The sequence below is a fragment of the Ochotona princeps genome, chromosome 22, assembly GCF_030435755.1.
Source record: "Ochotona princeps isolate mOchPri1 chromosome 22, mOchPri1.hap1, whole genome shotgun sequence".
Classification (NCBI taxonomy): Eukaryota; Metazoa; Chordata; class Mammalia; order Lagomorpha; family Ochotonidae; genus Ochotona; species Ochotona princeps.
In genome coordinates, this window is record NC_080853.1 from 7936937 (window position 1) to 7945400 (window position 8464).

Below are 8464 nucleotides of genomic sequence, written 5' to 3' on the forward strand. Positions count from 1 at the left end.
AAGGAGAAAGAGCTGCAGCTCTTGATGGCGACGGCAGATCTTGTGTAGGCCAGTTCTTGCCTCTTGGGTACCCTTTCCATTCCTGTAACAGCTTGTGGGCCTCTGGCATGGCAGCTCTCGGGAGAAGACAATTGTGCCCACTTTGCGGATGAGATAGACTCCAGGCTGTAAGCTGGTAAAACACAGCGTGTTGTCGCGGGAGCAAATGCTCCATGGGCAGCTCTGCCTCCCTTGGCTCTGTTGGGGGTGGGGGCGGGACGGCTGTCTGTGGTCTAGAAAAACCACGTGCTGCCAAGGGCGATGGCACCCAGCAAGACAGACACAGCAACGTTGGTCACCAGGGAGAGGAGACCAGAGGCCTCTAGGCCAAGCCTTGCCTCAGAGCAGTGCAGGCCTAGGGGGCTTCCCTCGCCGGCAGGCTGCAGGCTCCAGGCACACCCATGGTGTTCCCAGACAGACGCTGTGATTGGCAGGAGGCCGGATATCCCCAGGGAAACCCATCTTCACGCCTGGGTGACCCCGCTGCCGCCTGCTTCTTAACTCTGCAGGCAATCAGAGCTGGCAGTCTCCTGTGGGAGGATGGAGACGGTTTCCATGGCAACCCTCAACTGCCTCCTCCTGGCTTAGAAGGGAAGGAAGAAAGTGGGCAGGAATAGCTAGCTGTAGGGCTGCAGCACTGGTGCACCCAGGAGCCGCCTCCCTCGCTAGTCAGACCAGGGCTTGGCATCAGGAGGCGTGGTGGTTCACCTGCCTGACTCCCCTTGCAGGTGGCACCTGCTCTGAGAAGTGCGACCCTCCCAGGTAACAGGGAAAGTGCCTCTCACAGGCACCAGAGCTGCTGGAGTAAGTGCAGGAGCTGATGACTTAAACCTGTTCCATTTAGTCCTTTAGTGCTTTTTCATGGCAAGAGGCGCATGCATGAGCCCCCTGCTACAGGTGAGTTAAGAAGTTGCCCTGACATGACTGTCTTGAGCATCCCACGGCTGCAGTATACCTGTTAGGAAGACTCCTTGCGCCGTTTTGTTAGTTTGGTCACTATTCTCATCACTCGCCATATTTTTTATTATTTTTTTAAACCAAACTGTCTTCCTGTAGACATATTCACTGTTTAAAAGTAAAAATAAACCTGTTTAAAAAGGGGGACTTTTTTTCTGTTGCTGCCGGAAATGGACAACGTGTCTCACTCGCCGCCAGGAATAGAAAGTGGCTGTGAAATAGAAATATGCAGGGGCGGGGGGCTCTGGCTGGAGGCTGAGGCCAAGGTCCAGAGCCTGTAAGCTGCCTCTTCTCCCTGGCATAGCAGGTGTTAGCATTGCCTGTAGGCCATGCCAGCATCTCCCCAGTCTTTCTCCTTGACTCATCCCCAGGGGACAGGAGGGACAGAAGGAGCAGCAAGTTGCTCACCACTAAGACCACCAGGGCCATCTCCTGCACCCGGGAAGCCCCACCCCTTGCCCTGGTGACATTCCACCAGCTCCTTCTCTGAGAGTCAGATCATCTTGCCAAAGTCCCTGCTTTTTGATGTGTGTTCTTATACTCAGTGTCTCCTGAGAAACTGTGATTGTCAAGCCTTGCTGTTTTAATCAAGAGTTCCATTCTTCGTATACTATGGACAAATGAAAACATGCTGAAGTCTAATAAACCACCCTTGTTTGTGCACCTGCCTCTGAGTGCCATTTCAGTCTGAGGAGTTGGCTCTGATCAACTGTGTCTGCAAGGGTGGGGTCAGCACCAGGGGACGGGGGTACAGAGCCTCCCCCTTCCACATGCCCTACTCTGGCCAGGGCCCCCAGCCACACCTCCGAAGCAATTACTGGTATCCCCATTCTTGCAGAGGAGGAAACTGAGGGTCCCAGAGGTGGCTTGCCCAAGTCCATGAGGCCGGAAGTAGCCCCTGAGGTTGCTCTACAGCTTGGGACAGCAGCCATCCAGTGAGCATCCTTCCCACAGCAGTGGGGGACAGGGGGACCCAAAGTGCCTCGGGCTGGAGAGACCTCTGGCGACACACAGACAGGAGTGCCTGAGCTGTGCTTGGACTGTCTCCAGCCGTCCTCGGAATGCATGCGTTTGTTCTAATATAAGAAAGGGGACAGGGAGTAACTCAGCATTAGGAAGGATACCACAGGGAAGATGTTTTTCCTCTCCAATCTTTGAGTCAAAGTGGCATCCCAGGCACATACCTCTTTCTCCTCTGGGAGGAGGTGCTGGCATGCCTGCAGGGTGGCGGCGAGGGAGGGGGGACTGGATCAGGCTGTGAGTGACAGACGTCTCAGTAACACAGCGACAGCCTGCCCGGGAAGTATCTACATCAAGAACAGTACACATTTCTTTTGCTTTCATGCAGGAGAGCAGAAGTGGTACAGCAACTGTGTAAACTGTCAGGCCTTTTATTTATTCTTCTGGTTTCTCGTGTTTCAGTAACCTATGGTTTCTACCTCAGGGGCTACCATGGCTCCTCGCAGTCCAGGCATTTTGCCCACATTCCAGCCAGCAGGAAGGAGAGAGGGGCAAAAAAGAAAAAGAAAAAAAACCTGCTTTTACTCCGTTGGCCAGAACTTAATCACCTGACCACTCCCTCGCTTCACAGGAGGTTGGGAAATATAGTTTATCCAGGACATCAGTATATGTCCCCAGAGGAGTGCTCTGTGCCAGCTTGTGAAATGCCATGATGTGTTGTCCCTTGGAGCAGTTGTGAACTGAGCCGTGTGGCAGGGCCAGAGAGCCAGTGCTTGGCTTGCCTTATGGCCCTTGTTTTCTGGGTCCTAGAAGTCTCAGGCTCTAAGATGTTGACCTTCACAATCCTGGAGCATTCAAGTCAGCGGAAAGATGCCTGGGTTAAAGTATAGAAGTTAAGAAGTACAGCTGGATCGTTTCTCGGCCTTTTGGTTAAGACCAAATGGAAGTGTTGTGGTGTAGTGTGTTAGGTTTCCACCTGCAATGCCAGCATTCCATATGGCACCAGTTCAAGTCCTTGATACTCCATTTCCTGTCCAGCTTCCTGCTGATGGCCTGGGGAGGTAGTGGAGGATGGCCCAAGAGCTTGAATCCCTGCACCCACATGGGAGGCTCGGGTGGGTTTCAGGTTCCTGATCTCTGCTGTCATTGCAGCCGTTGAGGGAATGAGCTAACAGATGGAAGGTCTTTTCTTTCTCTTGCCCTCCCCTGTCTCTCTCTTCAAATAAGTAAAGAATTTTCAAAACAAAATTTATTGTATTTTTATTGGAAAGGCAGATTTACAGAGAGGAGCAAGGCCATGGTCAAGAGCACTTTCCTGAGTGATAGCCACTCAGTGATGACATCATTTCCCTTGAGCCTTTAGGTGCCCCCGTCACCTCTCATAAGCAATTATTCCTACTCAGACACTCACTGAGGGGGGCGGCGGGGGATTAATTAGCCTTGCTCAGAGCCCAGATGTGCCAAGAAATCTGAGAGGACACTCCGTGGGATTATAAATAAATTATGGCTTCCAGCGGACACATCTCTCGCCGATACCATCCAGAGGGGTGCTTGCTGATGTTTATATGGGTGGGTTGAGCCAACTTGACCTCACTCGGCCTGAAAGAAAACTTGCAGTGCTTGTCAGCTGGATATTGTCCGCAAGGCATGGGCAGAAGCTCTGAGAATACGCTGGCCTGGGAGCCGGGTGCCCTGGAGTTGGCTCACTGGTACCCTCCGTGGAGTTTTCTGTCTTCTCCACAGCTATGGGAGGTGGTTGTGGCTGAGACAAAATTGCAGTGGGTTGTCCCTTGTCCATACAACATTCTGCACAAGAAACAGGGACTTGGATCTGAGTGGCCTCAGGGAGACATGAAACCCATAGCCAGGAGGACAGTGCCTGCTGGCTGCAGGGGGGCAGCCATTTGGCTGTGCTAGCCAGAACCTCTGTACCATGCAAGTGTGCGACTCCAGAACACATCAGATGTATGCACTGTTCAAGAGATGCCCCGATCTGTATTTTTGCATACACTCTTCTGATGTTTAAATATTGACTCAAAATTTTAAAAACAACACAGAGTCTGCAGATCACTGATTCATGGCCTCTGCTCCCTGGCACTGAGGAGTGCCCGGCCAGCTGGACTGGGCTTGCACATCCGCCACTTCCTTTACAACCAAAAAACTGCCCCTTAGAAAGCAACAAAAAGCTCTGTGGAGGAACAAAGGCCCGTGCATGGTTATGTCTGCCTAAAAAGACAAACAGAGAAGAGAGACCTGGCAGAGCAGGTGCACGGCTCCTCCAAAGCCGTCCCAAAGGATACAGGGTCAAAACGGTTCATCAGCACAAGTCGCAGGGATTCAATATGCTTGTGGGATAATAATAAATCATCCTTATAATTTTTTCATAGTATGCATTTCCAAATAGAACTGTTTCCTTACAAGAAAAGATTTGCTTATTTATTTGAAAGGCACAGTGATAAAGGAGAAGGAACAGACACACAGATCTTCCATCCACTGGTTCACTCCTCAGTGGCTACAATGGCTGGGGTTATGTCAGCCTGAAGTCAGGAGTTCAGAACTCCATCCGGGTCTCTTCCATGACTGGCAGGGCCCAAGTACCTGTCACCACCTGCCACTCTCTCAGGCACATTGGCAGGAAGCTGGACAGGAAGGAGGGCAACACTAGGGCCAGCACTGTGACATAGCACACTAAACCTCTGCCTGCTGCGCTGGGATCATTTGGGTTCCAGTTCAAGCCCTATTCCCCCACTTCCAATTCAATTCCTTGCCAATGGCCTAGGAAAGCAGCTGAGGATGGCTCACATCTTTGAGCTCCTGCACCCACATGGGAGACCTGGATGAAGCCCCTGGCTCCTGACTTTGGACTGGACCAGCTTTGGCTATTGTGGCCATTTGGGGAGTGAACCAGCAGATACAAGGTCTCTCTCTCTGTGTGTGTCCCCTTCTGTCTGTAATTCTGCCTCTCAAATAAAAACAAATCTTATTTTTTAAAAGTGGCAGCTTAACCCAATGCCACCTCTGTCCCATGAGTGCACAGGCAATTCACAGAGAACAACTCCTTAACGAAGAATGTCTTAGATTCATCGGTAATCAGAGCCATGCAAATCCAAAAACCCTGAGCTGTCGCTCTGCACCAGCTAGATTGCCCAGCGCATGCATCTGGATAATCCCACGAGTTGGCAAGGATGTGCAGCTGTGGGAACTCCTGAGCCCTGTTAGCTGCAGCCAGGGGTAGATTTGTGTAGCCGACCTGGACTTGGCTGTATGACATACACATGCGTCCTAGAATGCTTCCATTCCAAAGCTGCAACAATTCCTTTCTCAAAATTCTATTAATTTATGTGTATTTTATTGGACAGACGCTCAGGAAGAGACAGAGACAGTCGGAAAGAGGAGAGAAGAGATTTTCCACCTGCTAATTCACTCCCCCAAAGGTCCATAATAGCACAATAGCCATGGCTGTGTCAGGTTGAAATCAGGACGCCACAGCTCTGGTGGGGTCTCCCATGTGGGTGGCAGGGTCATCACCTGTGCCTCCCAGAATCTGCATTAGAATCGGAAATGCAGCCAGACCTTGAACCCAGGGGCCCTGACACAGGATGTGCATCCCCAGTGATGTCTCCAGTGCTGCACCAAGCACTCGCCCCCACAGTGATCACACTGGCCCAGCAGACGTGTGGGAGGAGGTTGTGGATCATTTGTTGTGGTGGCAGGAGTTTGGCGGTCATCCAGGTTGCCTTGTGGAGGGGGAGGCGGGGATGGTGAAGAGGAGACACACATTATTCACGGACACCCATGCAGCTCTTAAGAGCAGCAAACTGGTGTATCCACAGCAACAAGACAGATCTTAGAGACAGATAAACAGAATGAGATCTCTAACATAAACCACATATGCAGGTTTAAACATGTGCCCAGGGGTGGGAGTTGGGCATAGCAGTAATGTCATTGCTTGGGACACCTGTGTCCCATATCAGAGTGCCTGGGATCAAGTGCCGGTTCCACACCTGATTCTAGCATGGTTCTTGCGTTCACCCCGGGAGGCAGCAGGGAACAGCTCAAGTCCCTGCCACACACATGGGACACCCTGGTTGGGTTCTGGGCTCTTGGCTTCAGCCTGGCTGTTGTGGGCATTTAGGGAGTGAATTTGAGAATGGAAAGTCTCTCTCTCTCTCCCCCTCAGCCTTTCATATAAATAAGAATAAATAATATTTTCAAAGATTTGATGATTATTTGCAAAACCAAACATCAACTGTGTTTTTCAAGGATTCATACAATATACAACAATATAGGACAGCTGTAGACTTTGGGATGAGCAATAAAGTGAATAAAACAACATAGAAGACACAGTTACTGCTTTGTCATGCTCTGTCAGTGGCCATAGAAGAGGCGTGGAGCTCTGTGAGGATGGGGCTGTATTAGCTGTTTACACTCAAGCCCCAGAATTGCCATGTGTGTAGGGATATAGGTGTGTAGTCAACATGTGGAAGGGCCCACATACCACTCAATGAAGCACCGACAGGAGACCAGTGATGGTAGAAGTCTCTGTGAAGTCTCCCTTTATTTCTCCTTCACCTCTCCTTATATACTCTTCCCCCCAAGTCTTAACTTAGCCAGGAAGTTGGATACACAAGAGCCCAGTTAGTCTAGGTATTTTTAGCTACAAGCCCAGTTCCTGTTCCTGCCCATCTCAAGGAGCGCCAATCAACTCCTTAGCCCACAACAGGTGAGAAGTGCTGCGGAGGCTGCTCTACCACTCTACAACTGAGGATACGGAGGACGGACTGAGAGACTCTGATTCTGGCTGTGCCAACCACTTTCCAGCAAGACACGAGGCAAGCCTCCAGCTCTCAGAATTCAGGTTTCCCCATCTGTCAATGCCTTCACCTGCTGGAAACCTCAAGGGCTCTTTGTAGCAGATTCACAGCCAGCACATGTGCCCTACTCCTCTGCACAGCACAGAGAAGGAAACCTCTTCTGGGCATTATCTGGGATACACCCGGAAGGCTGGATTCTGCAGGACTGCCCCCAGCCAAGCCACCAGAAGTCCTGACCATGCTACCTTTGAAATATGTCTAAAGCCTGACCACATCCTCACACCTGTCGCCCTCCACCCTGAGCCTAGCTGTCATCAGCTGACACCTGGAAAATGACATCAGTCTCCTCTGTGGGCTTCCCAAGGGTGATGTGAATCTAACCCAAGGCAGCTGCTGCCTGCAACATCGCCCTCACTGAGAGGTAAACCCAGAGCGCTCAGCCCGCACTATCCCGCCCTCCCATCACAGTCCCTCTGGTTTCCTCTGCGCCAGGCACTCTGCTTGATGTCCTTTAAACACAGCTCATCTTCTCCCGATGGCGTGTGCCTTGCTGCTCCCTCTGCCTGGGACCCTCTCCCCACTGCTCATTTGGGCTAAACCTTTCTCAATCTCTAAAAAAAAAAACCTTGCAGTATTAGATGTCTGTCACCGCCCCCCCCCCCCATGGATCTACAAATTTGGGGTTGTGCTGGAGAGGGTTTCAGCAGACACAGGACGTGAACCCCTCTATACAATGTGCCAATGACTCTGCCAGCCTTGGAGATTTGAGCTGTACCAGGCAAAGACCAGAACAGTGAGACCAAATTGAAGGCAGCAGAGGTACAAGTCTATGGGTTCTTTTTTGGGATAAGGATTGTGATGGAAGTGAGAAAAGTAGACAGGGTAACAACTCACGACAGGGGCTGGAGTTGTGGTGCAGCACTTTCAGCCACTGCCTGGGATACTGGCATCCGTGTTGGAATGCTGGAGGCAGTCCCAGTTGCTCTGTTTCTGATCCAGTTCTCTGCTAGTGTGCCTGGGAGGCAGCAGATGACTTTGAATCCTTGACACTCACATGAGAGGCCTGAGTGGAGTTCCTGGCTCTTGTGACCATTTTAAGAGGGAACCAGCAAATGGAAGAGCAGAGTCCCTCTCTCTAATACATAATCTTTTAAGAATTGTAATAATGTGCACAAATGGTTGGAACCGAATCCTTCAATTTTAGAAATGAAGAAAAGAAGCCAGGGAAAAGTCCCATGGTGGGGGGAGGCGGGTTCCGTGTCCTGACCCAGCACCTCTCGACTCACCATACAGTAGGGAAGTAGGTGGCCCTACTGTGGCGTGCTCGTGCAAGGGTCGCCCACTTCTCCAGGGGAATCCTCCCATTTGCTTTTTCTCTCTCTTTTTTTAAATTATGTTTCCATTTTATTTGAAAGAGAAAGAGAGGATAGGAGCATGCTAACTTCCCCACGTGGCCTGCAATAGCCGAGGCAAAGCCGGGAGCCAGGAATTCCATCAAAGTCTCCATGTGGCAGCGACCCAAACACTTGGTCCATCAACCTGCTGCCTTGCAAGGTGCCCATTAGCAGGGCGCTGGAATTGGGAGTGGAGCCAGGACAGGATGCAGCATTCTCATGGGGGCCTGAGGCGTCCCAGGTGGCATCTTAATGGCTGGCTAAGTGCCGCCCCGTAATGACTGGCTCTGTAATGACTCC